This window comes from Fukomys damarensis, unplaced genomic scaffold, assembly GCF_012274545.1.
Source record: "Fukomys damarensis isolate Sample0158 unplaced genomic scaffold, DMR_v1.0_HiC HiC_scaffold_27, whole genome shotgun sequence".
NCBI classification, from domain to species: domain Eukaryota; kingdom Metazoa; phylum Chordata; class Mammalia; order Rodentia; family Bathyergidae; genus Fukomys; species Fukomys damarensis.
Window position 1 is genome coordinate 33,521,202 of NW_022900939.1, and position 10,569 is coordinate 33,531,770.

General features: G+C 41.4%; 1 pseudogene; it reads right to left on the minus strand.

Annotated features, from left to right (window-relative positions):
- Nucleotides 1–58: 58 nt before the first annotated feature.
- On the minus strand, nucleotides 59–4,567 carry LOC104852849 (annotated as a pseudogene).
- Between the last annotated feature and the right edge of the window lie 6,002 nt (nucleotides 4,568–10,569).

A 10,569-nucleotide genomic window follows, 5' to 3' on the forward strand; every position in this document is an offset into this window, starting at 1 on the left:
GGGAGGCGCCTCCTTGAGGGTCGCGAGCCTGCGTGCAGGGACCTCGGGGTGCAGGGTCTCACACTGGGCTCCGCGCAGGGCCAGGCTGCCTGAACCCCAGGCCTGGGGTGCGGAGCGCCCCTCGGTCCTGCTCACAGTGATCCCGGTTGGTTTCTCAGAGACGTGAAGACCTGGGTTTTCAGTCAGTCAGTCAGTTCTGAATTTTCAAGATTGCTATTCATTGAAGAAAAACCACAACAAAACCCGGGGAGCCAACAGCAACAAAAAGCCATTCACAAGTTGGTTCAAGACTGAATTTGTGACGTTTGATTTAGATCTATCGATAATTCAGCCCCTTAATTGGTCACGTTCTCTTGAACAAGTCACTTTCCCCTGACACAGACTTTCTCAACCTAGGTGACCTCAGAGTCTCCAGGCCTGTGCTTTGTGGCCATGCAAAGGGAACACAGAGTATCTGTGGCCCTGAAATTTTCTGGGGGCATCAGATTAGTAAAGACAATGTTTCTCTGAGGTTTAATTTATATTTTATTGTAAATTGACAGTAGCTTTTATGTTTATGGGGTGTAGAGGGATGTGGTTTATGACTGACTATTATATGCATCAGTTTGAAGCTTATTTTATTGTGAGGACATTTGATTCACTTAGCAATGCTGAAATGTATCATTCACTGTTATTAACTATATTCACTGTGCTGTGCAGTACATTTCAACAAAACTTATTCTTCCTGTGGGCAACCTTACATTTGTTCACTGTATCTCCCCATTCCCCTCACCTCAGTCCTTAACTACCCATGGATGCGAGTGATTTAGATTTCCACCTATAACTGAGAGCATGCATTTAACTTCGTTTGTTTGGCTTATTTCATGAATAGAATGTTCTCCAGTTCTATCCATCTTACCACCATTGACAGAATGGGGAGGGTGTATTGAACCCAGGGGCTTCCCGCTGAGTTACAGCCTAGGCAATTTTAGAATTTTTCATTTTGAGACTGAGACAATATCTCTCTAAGTTGACCAGGCCTCAAATTTGTAATCCTCCCGTCACAGTCTCTTAGAATGCTGGGATTATAAATTTGGGAAAACCTGTCTCAAAATTTTGAAGAGTAAATACATTAAAAGGGGTTGGGTAAAGACTCAAGTGGCATTACTGGGTCCAAAGATCTATTTTCATTTTTTAAGTATTAACATTTTCAGCTGTGATGCTCATTTCAGCGCTCCAGAATCAAAAATACACTTCATTGGCTATTACTCTTTCTTTCGTTGCCGCTCAAAAGAAAATCTGGAGTTGGGTCTAGAGATTTACCTCAGTGGTGCTGCCTGCCGCCTGTCACATAACAGCAAGGTCCTGAGTTTGATTCTGGTACCCCCCACAAAAAAAAAAAGAAAGAAAATCTAGAGTTAAATTTATTACCATTACTGTTCTTATTGGGTTAACTTCTTTATGACTAGAATCAGTTGAAATTCCAAATGGAGAATCTCCAGTGTGTTTACAAATGTTAAAGCCTTCACTCCTGAGCTATATAGGCTTAGAGTCAGATGATACACTTCCTTTGAATCCTCTCTGATCACTAAATTTAAAATTTCCACTGTTTGTGATGGTCTGAGAAGGCCCAGAAGAGAATGAAGGGACACCACATTTGAAGGACGAGGCTGCTGGATTCAGAGATGAGGAAGATGGGTCCCGTCCTTGAAAGTGAGATTTTGTGCCTGGCCTGGCCTATTCACATGCTACACGTTTGGTAGAGTCTGCTTTATCCTGCACTAGGCGCACTTCCCAGTCCCATTTCTCCCCAGGCCTTTTCCACTTGTCCAATCCTAGGTGGTCTCCAGAAGACAGACAGGTGCCCCACTGCTACTGGAAGCAGGGGCTAAACTTGCTGGTTTCACAAACATACAGGACACACACTTGTTGTCTTCTGCATTATTAGAAACACAGCGTAGTGGGCACAGCCAAAATCCCACAGGCCTATTGATTTTACCTCCCATTCATAAGGTACCAGAGGTAATGATGCTGTAGGAAGATGACTTAGTCCTAGTGAATGCACCTTCTGAAACCGCTGTCCCCCTGAGGACTGGTTTCATAGCAATTTGAGGTTTGGGTTTTTCACACACATCTCCTTGCTCAGATTTCTTTTTAACTAAAGAGGTATCACAATCCCAAGTTCCTCTTGCTAATTCAAATTTATCTCCAAGCCTGTCCGTGATGCAGGCAGAGTTGCTTTGCCACTTTTGCTTTGATGTCCCAATTCCAGTGTGTTTAGTGCTCTCTCCTGGTGGCAGTTTTACATTGTTCTGAAACAGACATGTATCACACTTCCAGAACGATGCAGCTTTTACACATTCCTCACAGCTGATTGCACTGGAAGAAAAGGTACTGCTTGCTGGTTTTGTATAAACCACTGGCCACATTGTGGTAAGCCGAGCAGTAAGAGACTCTTATCTAGCTTTTGACCTGTGAGAGCTACAGAGCTTTTACCAAAATCTAGGGCGTCTCCTTCTTTCAGGAATCTCATGGTTCTTGAAAGGGCCTCTGAGTCTTCATTTTGCCTCTTACAGTTAGTTCTGTTCACTACAGTGATGTCTAGAGTGAAATTCTTTAGAATTGGTTCGAAAGCCCTGCTAGAGCCAGAAAGTTCTGTGTTTGCAATGGGCACACTAAATATAAATGCAGGAAATGATGGAGGCAGTACAACCGCCGCTGCAGATATTACAGTGGGAGGAGGTGAAAACGTAAACAAGGGACTTCCGGTGCTGCTGGGAGAGGTTGTTTGTACCTTGTTTGCTGATGACTGAGAAGAACTCATGGATGATGGAGGAGAAGCTGTGATCTCAGCAGAACTAAGAGTGATGGTGGGCACTGAAGAACTGGTGATTGGGGATCAGTGCAGAGATTTTTGGCAACACTGGTACTTCATTTTCCTCCTCTGGAGGTTCAGAAGCAACCTCTCCTCTCATCTTATCACCTACATCACTTCCTCTACAAGCTGAGCTATGGGCTGCAGGGATACTGAAATTTGGGTGTGGAAAGCCACTTTCTGGTTTTCTGTTTTGTCTGGGTATCATATTTTTTTCATTTCCAGTACTCTCCTTTTCATCTGTTCTTGGGCCAGTCTCCCTTCATTGGATGGGGTCAAAGGTAGTTTAAAAGGAATGGTGTTTTTCATTCCTGTGGAACAGGCTCCTATGTGAGGCTCTGAACAGGGAGATGTGGAGAGCACCCCTTGGCTCTTTTGACCTGCATATCTGTGATATCTATTCCGCTCCTATCAAGAGAATTCAGAGAAGATAAAACATGAGGAATTCTTTCCACACTTGTGAAAGAATTTGACATCTCTAGAAAGTGCAGTGACCTGCGAGCTGTTAAACTGGTTACATCGTAAGGTTGCACATGGAGTGGCTTGGCTTTCATCTTTGTGACTGGCACCTGATACGGTGTCTTTCGTGGCTGCAACAGCCTTAGAGCAGCTGCTGCCCGACTATGTGTTTTTCTGCAGTAAAAAGACTTTCTGAGCCGATCTGTTTTAGGATTCAGGGGAATCACCAAGTGAGGGGGACAGGATTCTGAAGCCTGACAAGTTGCATGCTGGTTTTGCATGGTTGGCTCTGTGTTGTGTGTCAGAATGAGCACCTTCAGCCTCCAGAGACCCCTGAGGCGGCAGTGGAGTATTGTGTGAAACCGCTCTGTCTACATCAGGGGCTCTGGAAGCACAGCTGGTGGTGGAGATGTCACAGCCCTGAGAGGTAGAATCTCTCATTTCTGCACAACTGCCAGGTGGGAGTGCATTGGAAACAGCAGTAGGTGTTGAAGAGGCTTCTGTATTACTGACTGCTGGGTCAGGAGCACCGTGGCCACCGCTGATACTAGTGTTGTCCTCATCTACATATGTGACGTGGTCATCTGCGGTTTCTGACTCCAGTGGCACCTCACTGGTGTCTGTTGAGCAGCCATGTGCATCTTCATTCTTATTGAAGTGGGTCTGTAGCCCCTGAGGCACAGGATTCTCAATAGATGCTGTAAGGCTGCTAAGAATGCCCTGGCTCAGTAAAGCTTAAGTGGTTCCTGATGGCAAAGTCACCCTCGGATCTTTCCTCCACCCTGGAGACCTTGGACACCACTGCCTCTGCTTGCTCCTCCCAGGGCCCCAGCCTCACAGCTACAGCAGCCTAGGTCTCCACAGCACCAGCTGCCTCCTCCTCCTCCTCCTCTTCCTCCTTTTCCAGCTCCCAGGGCCATGGTAGAGACTTGGTGGCTTCTGCTCTAGGCCAGGGAGGGTGGATAGGGACAGGCGGTGGCCTTAGGGTCCCCTTCCCCACTCGGCCCAGTCTGAAAGTCCTCACAAGCCACCCACACGGTAGTCAGACACACAACACACCAAGAAGCCTGGCAGGGAAGAGACGTGGAGAGGATGAGCAAGTTGGCAGCAAAGCAGCGAAAAATGACAGTTGGTGAAGCCAGGTATCTGACTCCAGAATGTCCGTCTCACTGGTCCGCACAGCTGATTTTCTTGGTCACTATGGCAGTGTCCAGCAGAGGAGAGGGAGCACCGCCCGGCCTAACTGACCGGCATCTCCGCGGTGTCTTCCTGGTCCTGTTCACTTTTTCTTCAGTGTTGCAAGAGGCAAAGCATCCAGAGTTGTGTTAGGATTTGGAGTAATAGCTGAATTAAAATCATGTGCTATACTCCTCCAAAATTATAGGAATGGAGAAGATTTTTATAATCCAAAAAATCCTTTTAAGGCCAAACTTTCTAACAATATGCATACAAGCTACTATTATTTCATGTATACGTATGTTTGACTACTAAGTTACCCCTGTTTAGGCATACTCAGTATTTTTTACTTCATTCTAAATGCGTTTATGACGTATACAAGTGACTCAGCCCACAGATTCAAATTTTGCAGATATTAAAAACAATTATACAGATGTATTTTAAAATTTAGCATGAAGATAGATTACATAAATTCTTCATAATAGTAACCAGTGGGATCATACTCATTTGAACACTGTAGCTTTATTCCTGTTTAAAAAAAAAAAAAAAAAAAAACTTTGAATATGAAAGTTCAGCCAATACCAGTAAGCCAAAATGAAATTTACCTGAAGCGCCACCATGATCAATACAGTATTCCATTAGTTTACTAATCTAATTCACCTTCCTTTTTCCTAAAACGTGGTGGATTATATTCATAGTGATCATGTGAAAAGGCAGCTCTACTGTAATACTTTTTGACCATCGGTAAAAACAAAATTTCAACAGATTCAGTTTCGAGACCTAAGTGGCTTTCATTGAAAGTTCATGAAGGTAGCAGCATCCCATCTAGAGTCAGAAAGGAGCTCAGGTGAGCTGAGTGGAAGGGGTGAGCCCCATGGGAGAGGTAAGCTGCGTAGGTAGAACAGGCTGAGAAGAGCAGAACAAGGGCCCAGAGCAGTTTAGTCCTCAGGAAGCTGCTTTCCCTGCAGGGTTAAAACAGAATTTCCTTTAGCTTAGGTAAACTGAGGCACTTCTGATTGGGGTCCTGTGAATTCCTAATAATAAAAAAAAATGGTCCCTTTCAAAGTTCCATTTGATATCCTGGCACTTAGCACATTCTGGTTAGGTCTGGGTTCTTGGCCTAGTGCAGTAGCTCAGACTAAACAATGGCCTCTCTTAATTTTTACCTAATACCCTCTTTATTTCAGTTGAACATGTATAGTTCAGTGTCTTTGGGATAGGAGCAGTTCCAGGGATTATGACCAAGGTCTTGCACATGCTATCATGTGCCACACCCCCTCCCACACACACACACACACATCTACCTGCGCCCCAGTACCTAGCCTAACATATTCCATGAATGGATGTTCTTATTCTTTTTTTTCTTTTTTTTTTTCTTTCAGCTTTAATTGAGTTTATTGGTACATTTTAGGGATACAGTACAGTTACATTCATTGCTGTGATCTTGTACCTCTACATGACAAGTCTTGGTTCTCATTTTTTCACCTTGTCCCTGCCCTCCCTTCACCCCCTCCTCCCCTCCCCATCTACAACCACTTTATTTCCATCTTTTCATTATCTCACATTTTTTTCTTTTCCCTTATTACCCTTCCCCTACCCGTCCCACCTTCCCTACACCTTTAGCTCCTTTCTTCCCATTTCTCAAGGTCAGTAATCTTATTAGTATCTTCTGTATTATTGCAGATTGTTCACACCAGAGAAATGATTCGGTATTTACACATGTGTGCCTTATTTATTTCACTTAGGAGTATTATTAATTTAAGGACAGAGTCTTTTATGCATTCTGTGTGTAAAGCACACAGCTTTTAGTACCAGACTGACTACTTTCCTTGGGCAGCTTTAGACATCTGCGCCAACATGTATCTTTAAAAGTACTGTTAAATTGGCTTTCTAAGTTTATTTTAGTCATGTGAGGAACAATGATGTAATAATAAAATAGGAAAATTATATAATGGAAAATGTAGAAACACATACGGGAAATAAAATGTCAGCAATACCAACATAATTAATGTGTTGGTTAAATCTGTTTCAAATAGTTTTTTTCAAGGCATATTCATTTTCATGTACACAGTTTTGTATTTGACTAAATTATACAATTTTTTATCATTTTAAGTTGATTTTTAATATTTTAATGTATTTCCAAAATAATGTACTACAGCAAATGCCAGCACACATCTTTCCCAGCTCCACCCATCAATGTGTCCTAGATGCTCACATCCTAACTTGGGTGATTTATCGTCACCGCTGTCATTTCCTGAGCTCTTCTCATGTTTCTGGTGCTTTCTGTCCATGGCCAACCTGAACTCATTCACCTTTTCCGTGTCCTGGGGACTCTGTCACTGTGCTCCGAGCTCCTGTAGCCCATGTCTGGGTTATCTTCACAGCCCCCATGCTGACTGATCCCCATGTCTCCCTCTGATCTATGTGCCTGTTTTGTAAAGCTGTAGCTCTCCTCCAGACTTGCCTGCTTTAAGGAAAAGGCTATACATAATCAGCTGACTTTCGTTCAGTTTTTTTCTTTCTTCTCAGCAGAAACTTGGAAAACAGTGATGATACGCAAGAACCACAGGGAAGTTTCTCTCTCTCTCTCTCTCTCTCTCTCTCTCTCTCTCTCTCTCTCTCTCTTTCTCATTAATTATGTCTTCTTGGTACACATGGGGAAAGTATTCTCCTTTAGGTCATTTTCTTCTCTTCCATCTGTTACAAATGATCAGATAGTTCAAAAGAGGGAAAGCAGAGTTTTGTTAATTATTTGTGGAGTTTTAGAACCTGAATTCCCTTACTGAGTTATACCTTGAGACTATAATATTAGGCGACATAAATCACACAGACAAGTTTAAATATCTCATGGTTTCTGTTATATGAGAAACTCAAAATATTAAATAAAAGCTAGGTAATAGAAGATAGGGAGATAAGTCTGGCAAATGGGAAAGGGATTTGGAGATGGAGGCAGGGGGGTGACAGAAGGAATTAAGATGTATTGTGTGTGTGTACCAACTCCCCACAAGGCCTCAGTAAATCTGGTTCCTTTTCCATACTACAGTCCTTTAAATACAGGGATTTGTTATTCTGTGTATGACAGTCTTTCTTCTTTTATTAGACAATTACTTTTTAAAAGCCAAAGAGAGTTTTCTTTATTTATACTTCTGTCTTACTACTCCCATTCTTCTCATAATTCTTGTAACCCAGTCCTTATTGCTCAAGTATTTACTGTAGTGCATTGCAACCTCTGTTCGTTAGAGGCCCTAACCTGGCCTTTTCCTCCCTGAATATTCTACGGTGTGTCCCCTTATCAAAGAAGATATGTTTCTGGTATATTCCATCTTCCTCCTTCCTAAAACTACAGCCTGTACAACAAAATAACTTTATATGTTTAAAAGTTGGAAAAACACCAAAGATGACCTAACTTTGTTATGTAGTGTGTCAAGGTCAGTGTTTCTTTGTTTTGTTTTGTTTGTTTTTTGTCTTTGTGTTTTTGCTGGCCAGTTTTAACTGCACATGGCATCATTTTATTTCTTAAATTGTTCCTCGTTTGCCAAAGGTATTTCAGTGAGCCTCCGTATCCTTTTTGTCATTTCTGCCACATTGTGTTGTGAACTCTTCTCCTACTCTGTGGCACTTTAAGATACTCTGGAATCATCTTGAAAGTTCCCTGCTGCAACTTTACAGTCGGCCATTTCAGCCAGGCTCCCTGTCTCACTGTGTTGGAAAAAGTCTTAAAAAGGAGATAGCGCTCAGCACTAGTGGGTTGGTCATTGCTTTGAGGCACTGACAGTGACAAAGCGAGGCATGTGTCTGTATGAACTTGTGTGTGCACATGTGTCTGTATTACTCTAGCTCCTTCCTATCTATGGTTGTGCTTCCCGTGGTTTCAGTTATCTGGTCAACTACAGTCTGAAAATATTAAATGCAAAATACCAGAGATAAACGATTTATGAGTTTTCCATGTTTTTTTTTTCAACTTTTTGGTGGTTCTACCGCTTGAACCTGGGACTTTGCACTGAGCTACATCCCCATTCCTTTGTTTTAGATTTTTCTTTTTGAGGCAGGGCCTTGCTAAGTTACTGTTGCCCAGGACGGTTTCAAGGTTACATTCCTCTTGCCTCAGCATCACACAGTGCTCTGATTATAAGCTTGTGCCAGCAAGTGCAGCTTAGCTTTTAGTTCTTAACTTAATTAGTGTATTACTGTCAATATTCCTACTTATTACATGTAAATCTAAGTTGTTAAAATATAGCTTATATTCCATTAGAAATATATAATTTGCTCTGCCATTTTTATTTTAAAATATTTCAATTATTTCCATTTTACATTCTGCACAGTGATACTACATTAAACACACACTCATATTCACCCTAATGTCATTCAGGAAAGTGCATTTCATTTTTTACAGTAGGCTCTAGTCTCCTGCTCAGTGTATGATGCAAAACTAAAAAAAAACTCAAAGACAGAATTAAAGAAAAAATGTGAGCTGGAACGGCCAATGCTGGATCCCCAGCAAAAGACCCTGGTCAGTCTAAACTACTAATTATTATTGTTCATCAATCAGGGTAAAGGTGAGCTATGTGCAAGGATAAAACTGCATGTAAAGATGTGTGGTTCACGTTGTTTCTATGGAAACTGATGTAGGCAAGGCTTTAAAGAGAAGAGACAAATCATTTTCAGATTAGAAATAAGAGAGACAAAATCTATGGTTGTAATGAGAACATAGTCCTTGTAGTTCTGAAGGCATTCATTGTGGTAATGGAATTTGGGTGTGAGCTACTCCGACCTCAGCTAGTATGCTATCTCACATTGAGCCCTATAGCTTCATAGGCCATCTCTCTGGACTCAGCTATGGCTGTTAGCAGGGAGGTCATGTAGACCTGCGCACTACTACAGAGTTCATGAGGTGCTACCTTGAGTCATGTAACTTTAGTCAGACTCGCTTCTTGCAGTAAGCCAATTAAGGGATTTAACTCTTCACAACCTGCACTGCTTACAGCATGCTTTGGACGTAATCAGTATTGTGGCTACTGGCAATCTTCTTAAATAAATGTGCTACACAAATATTTATTATATCCAAATGAACCAATATTTAGAGGAGAGGGTACCAATCTTAGAAATGATTAATGATTTTTTTTCAATCTTGAAATCTTTATGTCCTTTCTCTTCCTGCTCAGTTGCTATTTTTGTTTAGTTTCCTCTTCCCCCAACACATCTTTTGTGTTTGTTTGTTTTGTTTTTGGTACTAGGGATTGAACTTGGGTCCTTCCACTTGCCAGGCAGGGAGTTACGCTACTGAGCTAAATGCCCAGCTCCCCAACACATCTTTTGTGTTGATGGGGATTGAATGGAGGGCTTAACACTTGCCCGGGTAAATGCTCTCCCTTATATGAGTGGCATACAGGACCTTTGCCAGTATGTGATTTACAGTTTTCTTTCACCCTGTGGCTTGTTACTTCAACCTGTTAAAGTGATTACACAAAGCAAAAGTTTTTAATTTTTATTTAAGTCCTGCTTTATAGTTTTGGGTAGTGCATCTGAAACTCATCAGAAAACTGAAGGCCATGCAGTTCTCCTATGTGTTTTTCTACAAGTATCACAGTGTCTCAATTTATATGTTCAAGTTCTATATATATATATAATATATAGAGAGTTATATCTAGTATATATATCTAGTGTGTGTATATATAGTATAGTATATATAGATTATATATAGTTCTGGATGTATTATCTTGAGTTAATATTTGTATAAAGTATAATCAGTTTGTTGCATTTGGACTTTCAAAGACCTGGACTCTCTCTCCTTTAAACCGTTTTTGCACCTTTGTAAAAAATCAACTCTATTTTTCCGAATCTATTTCGAGTCTGTTATGTTTCATTGTTTGATGTGTTTTTGTTTGTTTGTTTTTACTCCACCATAATCTTACTATGGCTTTATGTAGCGAGTCTTGAAATCAAGCAATGTTAGTCTTCAAACTCTGTTCTTTTTTAAACTGAATTGGCTGTATTAGAGTTCTCTTTTCATATAAATTTTAGAGCAGTCTTGTGCATATCCATAAACAGCCTGGTTGGGATTTTAATTTGAACTTTGTTGC